The following is a 17,131-nucleotide window of genomic DNA, read 5'->3' on the forward strand; positions in this document are numbered from 1 at the left end:
CACAGAACGTGACTAATACTGACCCTACTCTTTCCATCACCTACATAAACAACACATGCTCCCTATTATTGTTTTTCCTAAATACATTACTTTGGGTCTGTATGGTTCTGTAAATTCAGTGCTGACATTAACAATGTTCTCTGTACCTCTTGAACACTAGCAAGAATACAATTTCAAGCTTTTCAACAACTATAAAATTTTTAAATTGAAAACTGCAGAGTCCTGGCCAGGTAGCTCAGTTGGTTAGGGTGTCGTCCTCATATGCCAAGGGCACATACAAGTAAATAAGCCGAACAACAAATCGATGTATTTCTCTCTCAAATCAATAAAACAAAAACTTTTTCTTAATGCAAAATTATGGAGTGTTTATACATTGATTTCTTGCTAAAACAATTAGCAGTATGTTTTGTACCTATAATAGTCAATCCTTTAATCATTTAAAAGAAATAACGGGCTGGGCACTATCCCGCAAAGCGAGAGGTTGTAGGTTCAATTCCTGATCAGGGCGCATGCCTGGGTTGTGGGCCAGATCCCAGGCTGGGGGAGTGCTAGGGACAACCTATGTTGCTATGGCACACTGACATTTCTCTCCCTTTCTTTCTCCCTCCCTGCCCCTCTCTCTTAAATACATAAATTAATTAATTTTGAAAAAAGAAATAACAGGCTGGACAATGCAGGGGGCTGAGTCTGCAGTACACCTGCTTCTTACATGACCAACAATGAGCATGCTCCAATGAATATCAGCTCCACTGAGTATCAGTGGCATTAATTCCATGATCATTCTCTGGAGCAAAGACAGGGAGACAGCTAATTTATACATACTTAAATAAATAAATAAATCCAAATCTGGCTTTTTTCAGGCATTTGAAAAAATAGTAATATACAACTAGATAATAATCTAAAAGGGGGTAGGGGGACACAAGCATACATAATTTGAAATGGGAAAGAAAAAAATGGATACAGAAAAAATTTAAATCTTGTAACAATAGTCTATAATTTCATGCTAGCACATTGAAGGGAAATGTAAGTTACCAGCATTACTTCAACGAGATAGAAAACCCAATCACCATAAAATTGGTAGGAGAAGAAAGTTACCTGTTACCCATTCAAAAAGCTCCAGATTTTCCCCAAAGCTATCTAAACTATGCCAGACACAGAAGAGGGAAGTTTTCTCAATTCCTTTTACAAAACTAATTTACCATTTTTTAAAAATCTAACAAAACTCATGTAACTGAACTACAAACTTGATTAATTATGAATCCAATTAAGAATTTGCAAATGTGATCCATCATGTAAAACACATACACACACATACCCCTTGACAAAGTATGGTTATTCTATAATTCAAGGATGGAATCAAATAATGGCCAAATTAACAGGTCAAAAGAGTAAATCCTGACTTTTCTCAGTATCTGCTGAAAACTTGAAATTCAACATCTACATTTTATTTAAACTATTTAGTCAAACTGAAATAGATATTTTCGTAACAGTTAAAAACATACAACAGGAATGAAATAATAAAAGGATGATCCTTGAAATCATTATGGGAAGTGAAAAAGCCAGATGAAAAAGACCACAAATTTTAAGATTTCATTTATATGAAATGTCAAGAATAGGCACATCCATAAAGACAGAAAGTAGATTAATGGCTGCTGGAGGGGGTTAAGGGAAATATGATGGGGATAAATTGCTGTTGAGTTCAGGGTTTCTTTTGGGGGTGATAAAATGTTGTAATTAGCAGTGATGGTTACGATAGTTACACAATGCTGAATCTACTAAAAACCACTGAATTGTACATTTTTAAAGGGTAAATTTTATAAGAGTTCATCTCAATAAAGCTGTTAAAAACACATAGGTATATACAAATCTTAAACTGGTTCACGTTACAAGCATTTTTAAATAGGAAAATGATGTATCTACAAAAAGACATATTAAAACTAAGGTAAAACACTAAAAGTATTCCTTCTAAAGTAAAAATTAAAAGAAGGGTGCCCATTAACACTATTATTTAAGACTATATGGAAACTGATAGTCAATGCAATTAGTTAAGAAAATGAAATGCAAGATATATTATTGAAAAAATTGTACTTATGCATAATTTAAGAAGTCCAAGAGACTCAACTGAGAAATTTACACAGTATGAATTTATAAAGTGTGTTGGTACAATATTAACATAGCTAAAGACAAAAGCTTTCTTACGTAGCACTTAGGAATGGAAAATCCCATTGATAAGAATAAAAAACTACTGAGTTTTTTAAAAGGCAAATACTTACAATAGAGAAATCAATCTTACTCTTGACTATGTTGTACTAGTAGTAGCAATTCTCTTTTAATTAACCTCTACAGTCGATCAAAATGCCAATACAGTTTTGCTGTAAATCAATTGACCTTATAAATGTAGTTCTACTTTCAGACTCTATTCTGTTCCATAGATCAGGCTTTGCATTCACTGTTTTAATCACTATAACTTTATAATAAGCTTTTATATATGGTGGTATGTGTCTTCCAACTTTTTATCCCCAAATTTGAGAACTAGTCTACCTTCCCAAAAGAAAGTCCTGGTTTTTTGTTTGTTTGTTTTTTATTGAATTTACTGATGTGACAATGGTTAATTAAAATCCTGTTGGGGTTTTTATTGGGATTGCACTGAATCTCTACATATCAAAACTGACATCTTTGTAATATTATAGTACTTTCAATCCATGAGCATTTCATCTTTCCCCATAAATCTAGTTCTTTCACTTCTCCTAGTTATGCTTTCGCTAAAGGTCTTAATATAGTTTGTTGAATTTATTTCAAGATATTGAATATTCTGACCTTATTATAAATTGTACTGGCTTTTAAACTTGATTTTTAGTCTCCCCACGCTCCCATGTTAATGGCGGGCGGCGGCTGCCGGCACCTTCTTACTGCCTTTCCCCCTTTCTTTCAGCCGCCAGCGCTCCCCAGCATATCCATGGTGCCGCCCAATCACTCACAGACCAGCTGGCTCTGGAGGAAGGGAGGGCGTCAACCAGTTAGGCAACAAGTACATGCAGGAGACTAAGCCCCTCACCTTGGAGTGCACTGTCAACCTGTACCCTCATACCAATTACACGTTTGACATAAAGAGCCCCTCTGAGAATGACAGCTCTGTTGCAGCCAGATTTCAACTTTCAACACATGATGGAGGAATTTGATAAAATTGGAATGAAGAAGACTATAGAAGGGGTTCTGATTGCACAAGAGCACTGGTTGGTTACCCCATGTGGTAACTGCTACAGCTGGGAACAACTTTTTTCAAACTACCTGGTGGTGAACTTAACCCAGGAGATGGAAGCTGAAGGTCTAAAACGCTTAATGACAGAGATACTAGGTCATCAAGATGGAGTCCCAGCAAGACTGCCTCATTGATGACATTGGTAACTGCTGGAGACCAAATTGTGAACCTTCTCAGTATCCATATATTCCTGCACATAGTACAAAACTCAAGGAACATAAGTTGTTTTTGGTTCAACTTCAAGAGAAAGCTTTGTTTGCAATCCCTAAAAATTACAAACTGGTAGCGACACCATTACGTGAATTGTATGACGTGAACCAGGATACAGACCCATCATTTCTAGTCTCCCTCAGCTTTTGAGCAGGTTCAATTTTACATACAACTGAATTCCTGCACAGTGGAGAAGGAAAAGAAGCGATCTCTGTGAACAGCCCTAACACAGTATAAACATGGTAGAAAAGGGTTTTTCTGTTTTATCTCTTTCCCAACTCTTAAATTGCCACGTGCTTTCTATTGTTTGACTAGTAAAGTTGACATGAAGAACTAGAAGTGGTATAAACAAAGGCAATGTTTAATTTGCTTTTGTTTCTACTCACATTGTTGTACGTTAAAGAAAGTAAACTTCTAAAAAGCAAAAATAAACTTGATTTTTAAATTGTTGTTACTATAGAGAAATACAATTGATTTTTGCATATCAGTGTTCCCCAACTATAATGCAATAAAATGAGAAATAAATGTCACAGAGATAGCAGAAAAAATGTCCCATAAATTTTAAAACGAAGTTCTAAATAATTCAATGGGCAACAGGAAAATAATGAAAAAAAAAAATCACAATATATTTAGGGCTAAATAAAAATCAATTCATATCAAAATCACCACATCCAGTTATAGTTCAGAGGAAATTTAGTTTTAAAGGCACATAAGAGTAGAGATTAAATATTAATAAGCTAAACCTCCAACTTAAATTTTTTAATGTTAGAATAAATGCAAATAAAGCAGAAGGAATGAAATATTACCAAATGAAGAAAAGCAGAAAGGGACAATATGAACTACTTGAAAAGTCTTAATAATATAGCCCAAGTCAGTGGCAGTCCTGATCACAAAAAAAGGAACAAATTAACCAAATTAGATATTTTAAAGTCATTACAGAAACCTATCTCTATACCAACATATTTGAAAATTTGTATTTTTCTAAAATATTCATTTTGTATAAATAACAAAAAAAAAAAAAAAAAAAATCAAGGAAAGCCAGAAAGACTTACCACCGTGAAAGAAAATTAATAAATCAAAACCAACTCACAAAAGACACCAGGCAGTTTCACAGACACATTCTAATGTTCAAGACACAGATTAGCCCTATTAAATACAACTTCTTTCGAAAAGAATAAATACTCCCCAGCTCATCTTATGAAGTTAGCGTAGCCTTGCTTGTTATTAAAATAATACATGAAAAATGAAAAATGCATGGCAATAACAAAGGAATGCAAATATCTAGGGAATCCAAAGACAATTTAAAATACAAAATCTAAGGTTTCCAGTCAAGATAGTACACTGAAATTAATACAATATTGAACGTCAATTGTACTTTTAATTTAAAAAACCTTTTTTTAAAGAATCTACAAATGCAATTCATCAGACCAATAGACCAGCAAATGCATTAGAAAAATCAATTCCTGTTCACAATGAAAACTCTAAAATAAGCAGAAGAGAATGTGAACTAATAAATGACATCTGCCCCCTCCAGAAAAACCCACTACAATATCATACTTAACGATAAATATTAGAAGCACTCCATTAAAGTACCTAGACAAGGATGCCTGTTATCAATGCTTTTAATCAATACTGTTCTAGATGTGTTAGTCAGTGCAATTTTAAGAAAAGAAACAAAAAACGGGGGGCAAAAGGAATGGAAAATAATACATTATTCCCACATCATTACTTAGAAAATACAGAAGAATTATAAAGTATTATTATTCCCACATTTCATTGATTCTAAAGATATCACCAACTTTAAGTTGCATCCTTATTTTATATACAAGAAGAAAACACTGCCAATTAAAGTGATGCCATACTTTGTCTAATATTTTCATTTTAGACTTAAGACAATTCTTTAAGACTTAAAAGACATTTTTATCATATATGTGCATATAAAGCAAATAGAAGCAAAAGAAATTGGTAGGGTACTCCTAGAACATCACATTCAAGGTCCTACTATGGATTACTTTCTACTTAAAGCTATTCAACTTTTCCTAACAATGTTGCCCTCTGCCAAGAGTGTTGGTGATGCAGCATTTCTTAAAATGCTCCATCATCATCATCGAGATTTTCTTTCCAGTCAGACACCTACTTCGTCGTTTCTTCTCCCTTCAGTTGTATTGTTTGGCATGAAATAACAGAACAACAATGCACATATTCACTTAATGACAAAATGGAGTCTTGACCAAAGTCTGTCCATATGCAGGCAATGATAACTATCGTGACTGCTGCCTGAACAATACTGATTATTGGACACCATCAATTCAAGATCTGTTTTGATTTCAGAGATGTTAAAATGTAAGGGGGGAAAGTGCATCTCAGAATCTATGAAATACAGTAATATGAGAGTTCAACAAGGTCAATATCAATACATGTAAGTCCACAGTGTTCCCTGTACGTCAGCAATAAATAGGAATAATAACTAATGGAAAATCCTATTTACAACAACAAAAATTACAAAGTATCTAGCAAAAATTTAATGAAAGTTGTGCAAAAGCTTTTCTGAAAAGCAGTAGAGCATGCCCAGATTCAAATCCCAACTCCACTACTTAGCATACTGTATATCTATCTGTATCTACATAGTTATTCTATAAATCTGATGCAAATACAATAAAAACCCAACAATTTTGCATAAAAATTGACAAACTGACCCAAAAATAAACAAAGGAAGTTTTTAAAACCTAAAGAAAAAAACATATAGTATGAGTTAATTATAAAGTTATCATTATTAAATCAGAGTGGTATAGATGTATAGTCAACCAATGAAAGCAGAAAAGAGAAACCAGAAACAGATATGTATGTGTGAGACTATGATAAACCTCAGGAGTTGCATTATAAATCAGTGGGGAGAAAGGCTGAACTACTTGGCAAATCCATATTAAAAAGATAAAATTAGATCCCTACATCACACAATAGAGAAAAAAGTTCCAGAAGAATTAATGACCTAAATACGAAAAAGCACAGTATTATTATAACTTTGGGGGTAAGGGAAAGAAAACATAAGCCATAAATGAAAAAAAGTGAGAAAACTGACTACCTTCACACTGAGAAGTCCTACACACACAATAAAAAATATTCCAAAACAAAGCTAAAAGATAAGCCACAGACTAGAAAATAGTATTTTCAGTATAATTATAAATCATTAGTATTCAGAATATAAAAATATCCATACGCTAATGAGAAAAAGGCAACAGTCCAACAGAAAAATGGACCAAGGGGAGGAGCTCTACCTCACCAGTAATCTAGGAAACACAAAATGAAATCAGCAGCGAGATACCACTTACACCCAACAGATTGGAAAACGTGAAGTGTAAATGTGAAATGTAAAACAATGCTCCTCTTTTCACTAATTTTTTTGAAAAGTAGTTATTTTAAAATAAGTTATTTATGTTTACATACAGTGGGCTTATTTTTTATGAATTTATAAATATTTTTAAGTGCCTCAGATTTAATTTCTAACGTAAGTATAGGTAGAACCCACATAAACAAAAACTCTTTGGGGATCTCAGTCTGAAGACTGTGAAGGGGTCCTCAGACCAAGAAGTTTGAAAACTTGGTACATACATATTGGGAGTGGTTACTTCTGGCAAAGAAAAGACAAGAATGGAATGAGGGTCATTCTTTAAATGGATTTATGAGTTTCTTTCTTTAAACAAACAAAAATGTTATGAAGCAAATATATAATAAAACATTAAGATCTGTTAAATCTGGGTGACACTTGCTTCTCTGGAATATTTGTAATTTGATACTTGTAATTCTGAAATATTTCATAATTTAAAGTGGGCCTTTCTGAGTAAATACAGTTATAAGAAACCTGGTTTTTATAAAACATTGTTTGGAAAAATAATTTCACAAGAATAAGAATACACTGACTATATTAACCCCAAACAAGTGGCAGAAGGGTTATTCAACTCATGTGGTATATACCCTTGGTCAAAGAACACAATGACTAGACGCCTGAATAGTTGCAAACTATTCAACTACATAAACCTCTCTGTACCCAATAACTGAAATAATTGTTTTCAGAGATAATGACCATGTTCCAGGCATTGCTTGGGGACAAAAATAAAACTGTTTCTACACTCAGAGTTTAGAAAAGATGACAAAAATATAAACACAGTTAAAATATAATAGATGAAACGCTAAGTTAAAGCTGTCCACATTGCTATATAAGACAGAGAATAAAGAACGAGCCTGGGAAAATAATGATGCCATTAAAAGAAAGCTAGAAGCTCGTGTTGTTTTAGGGGCTCTGAGTTAAAAAAAATTTTTTCCCCCAATAAATAATATTGAGCATCTACTTACTATGTGTCAGATACATTTGGTCTCAGCCATGTTGAAACAATCAGACACCTGGGTGAAGATGGTCAGGAGGCAATTGAACATGCTAGAGGAGAAACTAAAAGAGAGCATGGGCATGCATGGTATGAAACACCGAAACCAGGGGAGAAGATTTGAGAAAAAAGGATGCAGAGTTGACCCTGAGGGCAATCTCATGATAGAAGACAGAGAAGGCAGAGTTTCTGAAACACATAACATTTTTATATGACACACCCGGTGACACGCTGTGGAACAGTTACTCAATTTAGGAATAAGTGGGATGAGAAGAAATAAAAGTACTGGTGAAAGAAAAAAAGATAGGTGAGGCTCTCCCCACGAAGAGCAAAAACCTAGGAATGTTGATAAGGGGAGGGAAAGGCACCAGCGGAGATAGAGGGGCAATGATGCAATCGGCAGATTCACTGACCGAGCTCCGTCCCAAAGGACGGGTGGGGTGCACAGGCAGAGCAGCTGGGCCTGAAGGAGGCCAAGTCTTCCTGCAGCGGAAGAGCAGGAGGGGGAAAAGCCTAGGTAGAGACAGAGGAAGAGCATGATGTGGAAGGAAGAAAACGCAAATGCTTAGATCAGATGATCATCTATGCTTCTGGCCTAAGGAAAAGATTAGGTAATCTCTGCCAAGGCTGAGGGTTTCAAGGGCAGGATGAGGAGTTTCAGAGTAAAAAGAGTCTGGAATTGCCAGTGCACACAAACACAAATAAAAACAAGGCCATCAGTGACAATACAAGCACAGATGGGGTTAGAGAGGAAGCATTTACAAAAAGTAATGTGGAAAAAAATTGTTTTAATGTATTGTGAGCACGTTTTTTAAAAAGGAAACTTGCATATATCTGAAACATCCACATAACTTAAACACTAACACCTCATTTATCTAAAATCGTAGGGAAATAAGGTTTCTCACCGGTCAGTTTTCCAGATCAAGGCCTACCCTTGCACACAAAGAGCATTTTATATGTAACTGTTAGGGATAGAAATCCTTCTAAAGTATGCATTTATCTGTCTTCTTCATTACACAAGTTGAGTATAACAATCTTTATCTTCAACACCCACTCTTGCTGTACTAAAACATCTACGAATGCTATACTGTGCGTGCATCAATAAAATTCTTTGATCTTTTTTATGTCTTTCCCAGCTGTCAAGATAGAAAGCAACTGGTTTTTCTAAGTGTACATTTACTCTTACCACCTCGGCAACCGGTCCGGCTTAGCAATGTGCTTCCAGTGGGCCTCCCACAATGCACTGTTTCTTAAACATCTCTAAACCACGGCCCTTTATGACAGCCATGAGAATCTCCAGTTCCCTCCTGTCCTCCCCCGGAGCGTCAACGCTCGGACCTGTCACAGTCTAGGAATGGACTGTGAATACTTATGTTTTATATCATAAAATTATAGGACACACATTCCCCACATACGCATCTATAACAGTCAGAGATTAATCAAAACACGAGAAGGCTTCGCCTCGCCAACAGCCATAGTTACTCTCTCAAACAAAAAGTTGGTTACTCTCAAGGGGGGGGGGGGGCGGCGGGGGGGACGACGACGGGGGACGGGGACGACACAACAGAGGTTGTAAAGGACCATCTAAACGCTGCTGCCTTTTTAGTAACTGGCTCTTCTAACCTACTTCTCAAAACCGACTTCTTAAAAAATTACCATGGGGTTCATTCCTCATTTTAGTAAAGTAATCCACGGCACTAGTCCTCAATTTTTCACCTGGTAAATGGAAAGTCAGAAACTCCTCCCTATTTGTTTACTAGATAAATGATAATAACTGAGCAAAAGGTTATTTGGAATGAGAAGTTAGGATACAAAAAAGGAGCAGCTATCTCCCTAGCAGATATGGATCATTGAAAGAGTAGCAAAATTGGCTTAACTTGTGAACATTCTTCATCATCATTACAGTAGTGAGACTACTCTCACTATTTCTCAACTTTGAAACTCTCCCCAGTCTAATGGAACTACTAAGCGAATAGAAAGTCCGGCTCAGGTGTGTCCTGACCTTGCTAATTGAGGGCTCCCTGGGTTCCCCATCAGGTATAAGCCTTTCAACCTGGCAAGCAAGCTCTTCCACCATCTACCTTTTCTGGCCCAAATTTCCAACACTCCCCTCCCTCCCTACACCATCTACCCCAGCCGAATTATAAATCCTTGCTGTTTTCCACAGATCCTTCACCCTTGAAATGCCCTTTCCCCACCTCCACCACTGCCCAACAGAGTCCTACCCATTCTTCAGACCTCAAAATGTCAGGAACACTTCCCTGATGCTCCAAAAGGAAACCCTGCCTTCCTCTGAAGCCTCACTGATTTGTTGTACCCTTCCCGCAGCACTTCACCTCGTCTCATCTGCCACCCAACGACGAACTTCTAGCAGCCACACTGCATTACAAGAACCGTTTTAATCGTTTTTAGCACCCAAAACAATGCACCGCTAACAGCGGGCTGCGAGTTTACAGGAGTTGTACAGTATGCAATCGAAAGTAATTTAAGGGGTGGAATTACACCTTCGAATTTTTCAAATCAAATAAACAATCCTAAATACCGTGACAAAAAAATACTGCATCACATTATGTTGTCCTTCAGTAAGAAAAATAAAAAACTTCCTGCCCTTTCCATCCTCTAAAAAAAGAGTAAACACTACCAACAAACCACTAATAGCTTAAATGCACCTTTTCAAGAAAGTTGTTTCCAAATAAATGGGCTCAAACGACTCCTTCACAACGTTATTCCTCCGTTTACGTGCTGTGCAATTTGCATTTTCCCCCTATTGGATAAAAGGGTGGTGAGAACTTCTTTCCCATCAAATTGTATTTCTATTGCTCTATTCAGACCCTGGAGAAGGCAATGATTGGTGGAAAACCACCGCATCGAGGGCACCGTAACAGCCACGTATGACTTTGCTTGACTAATAAAAAAATGTCTCGGGGTGGCACTTGCCGTGGTGAGCACAGATGTTTGGGCTGCCATCCCCCCCCACCCCGGCCGCCCTCGGGTGGCTAAAAAAGCGAGGTACAGGAGCGGGGCTGAGGTCACTAAGGGACGAGATGGCCCAAGCACCCGGCCGGCGGTGATGGCTGCCTGCCGCAGCTCAGTTAAAATGCAACGGAAGCCAACAGCCCGTCACGGGGCTGAGAGGCAGGGCAGGAAGGCGGCGCTGCCGCCGAGAGCCTGGAGCCCATCATGGCGGTGAGGGCAATGGCCGCCGTGGGGAGCGAGCACGCCCCCTCCGCTAGCACACGCTGCCGTGCCGGGCCTCCGGGGCCCGTCACCGGAGCCGCCGCCCGCTCTCCGACCCCCCCTCACGGGCTGTAGCGGAATTTTCTCTTCCGACACCGCCTTCAAGATGGCGGCTCCCCCTCCCGGCAACCCCTTCAATCGTCCCCTGCAGCAGGCGCCGAGCCGCCGCCATTTTGTCCCCCGTCCCTCACCCCCCCCCTCGCCGATATTTACATAGCGAAAATCGGCCCGGTCGGCTTGCGGCCTTCACCTCACGCCTGCAGCCTTAGCCACCTGGGCAGGCCTCGCTCCCGTGCGGTGTCCCGGGCCGGCCGCGGTGTCAAGCCGAAGCCCTTCAACAGCCTCCCAGACCACCGGGCGACCCTCCCCCAACCCCCGCCCGTTCACTAAGCGCGCCTCCGCCGCCGCTCGGGGCAGCCGGGCTCCTCCCCGGGCCTAACTGCGGCCTCCTCGGGGCCTGCTTGGCGCCGTGCGCCACGCCGCCCGGCCTAGCGCGGAAAGGCGCCTCGCGGGCCGCCGACCAGGCCGGGACCAGGCCGCTGCACGCACGCTAGGCCCCGCGGCCGCGGCGACACCCGGAACTCACCGAACGGGCGTGCGGGCGGGCGCCGACGGTGGCGGGTGCTGCAGGCCGGCCTTTCTCTGGAGCACTGGGCCGGGCTCCGGCTGGTGGGGCGGGCGGAGGGAGGGAGGAGGGGCCGAGTTCGGAGCTGACAAAAAGCGGCCCAGCTCCCCGGCACGGGCCCGCCGTCAGCACGTCACGTCACCGCCCGGGAGAGAGACCCAGGAAAATGCGGAAGGGTAGAGAGGCCCCCTCCTCCGCCCGGTGGGTTCCCCTGGAGTCCCGGGTCGGCGACGCTCACGCCCCGCGACCAGGGAACCCAATGGCCTCGCTGCGGCGGGGTCTCCGGCGGCCGGAGTCTCCGTGACAGCGCCCCCCTTCTTTCCACCTCCGCGCTCCCTCCCGTCGCTGCTACACACGCGCGGCGGCCACCGCCTCGGCCGTAAAGCCCGCGCGGGCCCCGACCCGGCCCGGCCGCCCCCCACCATCTCCCGTTGGGCCGCAGCCTACCCCCCGGGCCCTCCCCGGAGACCTACCGCCTGCCCGCGCCTGTCCTGGCCGACGCGCCTGCTCGAGTTGTTTGCAGGCCCTCAGACCCCCGCCCGCAGTATATGTGTCTTTTTCATCCCCGTGGCTGGAGAAGAAGATAAATTTAGCAACCCCCGCCGTCCCCTGCTTTCCCTTAAAAAAAAAAAAAAATTATTTGAAACAAAATGAAAATAGGCTTGGCAGTCTAAGTGGGTATGTGGGCAAGAGAAGGGGGAGAAGGGTGATTCTAGAGCAACTACCAAACCCTTTAATTTTTTTTTTTTTTTTTTAATAAGCATTCGACCAGAAAGCCTGATTTTATTAGTTTGCGGGGGCGGGAAAAAAAATGAGGAAAAGGGTTACATTTTGAAACTGGTTTCGCACATTGCAATGAACAGGAATTTTTAATGTATATTTTCTATACATCTGTGTTTCAGAATTTGGGAGCCTATGAAATGGAAGTGGTGTAATTGTTTCATAAATTATCAATTTTTCACATTCTCATAAATATGGAGAGAGGTAGCAGAATTGAGTATGGCTGTTTTACAAACTACTTAAACAAGCCTCTTAAAGTTTAGAAAGATTGGAGAGAAAGGAAAATATGTACTCGATTAAACAAAGCATTTATCAACCCCAAAAATATGTGTTTTGCGTTTTCGTTACTTTAAATTTTTAGGCTCTTTCCATGCTGAACTTGGGACTCAAACTGTGTTTCACAGTTACTAGTTAAATGGTAAACAGTGTGATCTTTAATCAGGAAGGCGTGCTTTATTCTTCAGTTCACTAAATGTTAGATTAAAACGTTTTAATCATTACGGAACAAGTTTTAAAACAAATTAGCATACTGGTGTGAAATCTCCTTAAATGCAGAAGCCACATATTTTAGTTTCCTGTCATAACTTTTTAAACTCCCAGAATGCAAGTTGTCCTTTCCCTCAGACATCTTACAAACCAAAGGCACAATGAGAAGAAATCTCTAATAATGTACTGGATGGTAATTTTCCTCTCAAGGCTTCAGATTTGATATATTTTTTAAGCAATTAAATTCCCTTTCAAAAATGATAAACAACAATGTCATATATAGAAAACTCCACCGGGCTCTGATAGACTGTCCTCACAGAAAGGTAAACAAACATACAAACAAAAAAAAAACACAAAAAAAGGAGAAATAGCTTGTATACTCATACTAATATAATTTCAAACAATTAATTACCAGCATTTAAGTACTGAACAAGAGCTTCCGTTTAATGCTATGGTATGTCAAGAAAGGAATCATCATCCATGAACATAAAATCTTCATGTCAGCATTCCTGTTAGTTCTTCCATAATTACTATCAAATACCAATAAGTCCCCAGTATAAGGTACTTAAGAAAAGTTTCAAGGAACACCAATGAAAAAAAGATTTCCTCAACTTAAAAGACCAGAAGTAGTTTTGATACTTTAAAAGAGCCCTTTACCATTACTTTTCATGCATAAAGACTGCTAACTTTGATGGGAAACAAGGAAAGGAAAGCCTGTTTCTATTAATTACATTAGATAAACTTTTACTGAAGTCCAACAAAAATTATTCTATAGATCATTATACAGATGAAGTCAAATATACCTTTTTTTTTAGTTTTCAAAGAACGGAAAGTAACTTCTTCAAATCCATTTATGAAAGACTATAAAGAGCACTGTACAATAAAAATCACTTTACTAGAAATACCCTTAATATAAAGTACTCATGATAAATGAAGATGCAAAGGAAGTGTGAACAGCAGAGATCAGAAATCATTCGATGTTATGATAAAATATAAAATATAGTCTATGAAAATATTCACAATAGGACCTTGAGGACACCTAAGATCACTGAAAGCATTTGCTAATGAAGCACTGGGTGATGAACCTGACACCTTGCACTTAAAGGACCTACTACAGCCGATCTTGCATTCTTTGTTCATTGTTTTGGTATTAAGGACCTATAGAATTCTGGGCACAGGTAACAGAAAGATGTGGTGCTTGCCCTTGGGGAACTCTGAATAAGGAGGTTGCCTATGGCAGAATAAAAACATTCTTAAGTGCTTTCATTTTCTCAAATAACCACAATAAAAGGGAAATTTGATTTAGGGAGATTGAGAGCAGAACATTTCAAAGGCATATGCTGTGAATACAAAATAGATGGTTTCAAAGCAATCAAAGAGATTTTGGTTATGTGTTAAAATTTATTTGTTCCTTCAGAGCTGTTAATGTATATCAGATAGTTAAAAGTAACTTACTCAAGGTTTTGACAGTGTTTTAATAACTTAACTAAAAATCCATGACATGTTTATAGGTCTTTGAGCCAGAAATAATACAAGGCCTTTCAATCATCTTTCCAGAGAAAGATTAGTCAGAAAAGAAACTGTTAAAAAAAAAAAAAAAAAGAAGAAAATTATTTTCACTCCACATTACTGACTACTGGAAATCCAAATAGGAGGCAGTAAATTATTGGTGTCTGAGACAATACAGACCTTCTTGAAAAATGTTGTGGTAATTGATTATTTTATATCCCAAAGGTTAAAAAATACTTTCCCCTACAAATGCCCTAGTTTTACTGAACTAAGCACACCTTATAAAAATTAACACTTTATCTGATACTTGATACTTAAGTCATCCCCTATGTACTCATCTTAACATGAGCAAGTTGCATCATGTTGGAATTCAGCTGGCTGTAATTAACACCAAGTAAGAATCTTTAATATGAGTCCCAAGGGAAATGATTTTAAAATAAATAATGAATGACAATTAGGTGATTTTCAAACACTATTTTTCACAGAGTCATTAGTTGAATAAGACATTGTTTAATTCCTGAAAATCACCAACAGCCAAATTCAACTTCATGGATTATAAATCACAGGACACAGCAAACAAACTAGCTCCACTGAAGATGTAAAAAGCAATATGTAAGGCCTAGAAACAATAACCAGTAATAATGAGCATGCTGGGTGTCCAAATTGTTGCTTTTATGTACAATTTTCCACTAAAGGAACTCACAGTTCTGGAAGAAATTATTGATTCCTGGGCTGGAGCCAAAAAGTATAAGATGAACCAGGAATATCTCTTCAAACAGAAAGCTTACTAGGAGTATGTCAAAAGGTCTCAGGAGCCTATTTAAAGAGGTGCCAGTTGTCTAAAGATTAAAAAATGTGATTGTCAAAAGAATACTTGCTATGGATTGAAATGCATCAAGCAGGTTGATGAGTTTATAATGGGATTTTTAAAAAATGAAGAACTTGTGATGGTTGCAGTTTTGTGAATATACTAGAAACTAGTCAACTGTGTACTTCAGAAGGGTGAATTTTATGGCATGTGAATTATAGCTTGACTTTTTTTTAAATGATCACCTTTGGAGAATGCTAGAGAACCAACTCATTATTTTGAAAACTAGTATAGGGAATGATCAGGCACTTATCCTGTCTGAACTGTTCCTGAGGCTAAACAAATAGTTAACGGAGGGATTTTTCATTTAATAGAAGTATTTCAACTAATATATGAAGGCTTGACAGAGTTAGAATATCAGCATTTTGCAATTCCTAAAGAATCAGTGGATCTAGGCAACGATCATCAATGGCTGCTAAGCAGAGTGACAACCAGACATATGCTTCATGACGGAAGTACACAATACCACTAGCCAAACACATCAAACCTAAACCCGATCAACCCTCTAGCTCTAACTGCCAATTTACAGGAAATACAGGGGACACAGAAGCATATCAGTGAAACCACAGGGATGCAATCAACTAAATCAAAATAGTGGGAAACTTAGGGACCTGCTTTCTTCAAGAAATAAGAGAAAAAAATTGGAGGGGAAACCAATATATAAAAAAAGACTTAAAAGACAAATCAATCAGCCCTGGCTGGGTGACTCCGTGGATTGAGCGCCGGCCTGAGAACCAACGGGTCCTCAGTTCGATTCCCAGTCAGAGCACATGCCTGCGTTGTGGGCCAAGTCCCCAGTAGGGGGCGCACGAGAGACAACCACACTTCAATGTTTCTCTCTTCCTCCCACTTTCTCCCTTTCTTTCCCTCCCCTCTCTCTAAAAATAAAAAAACAATAATATTTTTTAAAAAGACCCATCAATAGTTGTATATGAACTTAATCTCAGTCTTGATTCAAACAAGGGTTAAAAAAAAGATGAGACAATTGAAGAAATGTGAACACTGAATTGTTGTCAACACTGACAAGATATATGCTGATATAAACAAATTATTGTTAATTGGTTTAGATGTCATCATAGTGTGATTATATCTTAAAAGAGTCCTTATCTTTTAGAGATAAATTATCAAACTATTTACAGATAAAATGATACCAATGAATGATAAAATTCTATAGCACGAACACCTGCTGGCACTGCTGCTAGAAACACAGTGGAGTAGGGACAAGGCTCAGAGATGGCCTTCAGAATAATAAAGGAGAGTGAAGACAGAAGAAGGGTTGAGGGTGCAGTGGGTGGGGAATATAAATGAAACAAGACTGGCCATGAGCAGACACTTGTTGAAACTGGATGATGGGCTTATGAGGGATTGATGTATTATTCTCTTTGTGTGTATATTTGAATTTTTCTTTTTTTTTAAACCTTTTTATTGGCTTTATTGTAGTGACACTGGTTAATAAAAGTATATAGGTTACAGGTGTACAATTCTATAATACATCATCTGTATTTTGTATTGTGTGTTCACCACCCCAGCCAAGTCTCCTTCCATCACCACTTCTCGCCCCATCCCCGCTTTCCCTCTGGTTGTATATTTGAAATTTTCCATAACGAATTTAAAAACAAACAACAGGCCAGATAGCTCAGTTGGTTAGAGCATCATTCAATGCGCCAAGGTTTCTGGTTCAATCCCCAGTGAGGGCACATACAAGAATCAACCAATAAATGCATAAACAAGTAAAACAACAAACTGATGTTTCTTTCTCTCCCTCCCTCTCTCTCTTC

At 38.9% G+C, this 17,131-nt stretch overlaps 1 protein-coding gene and 1 pseudogene across 3 annotated transcripts in view; one reads left to right on the plus strand and one right to left on the minus strand.

Annotated features, from left to right (window-relative positions):
* Nucleotides 1–12,038, minus strand: part of ZFX (zinc finger protein X-linked) — a 38,550-nt gene extending 26,512 nt beyond the window's left edge. For 2 of the 3 annotated variants that reach the window (XM_090263924.1, XM_090263921.1), the window contains exon 1: nt 11,672–12,038. The gene's annotated coding sequence lies outside the window, so the exon portion shown is untranslated. Of the gene's footprint in view, nt 1–10,517; nt 10,613–11,671 lie in introns of all 3 variants that reach the window. The other variant, XM_090263922.1, reaches the window with a different exon arrangement.
* Nucleotides 2,957–3,645, plus strand: LOC149991751 (cleavage and polyadenylation specificity factor subunit 5 pseudogene; annotated as a pseudogene).
* Nucleotides 12,039–17,131: the final 5,093 nt, after the last annotated feature.

This window comes from Furipterus horrens, unplaced genomic scaffold (assembly GCF_987537825.1).
Source record: "Furipterus horrens unplaced genomic scaffold, mFurHor1.1.pri manual_scaffold_17, whole genome shotgun sequence".
Lineage (NCBI taxonomy): Eukaryota > Metazoa > Chordata > Mammalia > Chiroptera > Furipteridae > Furipterus > Furipterus horrens.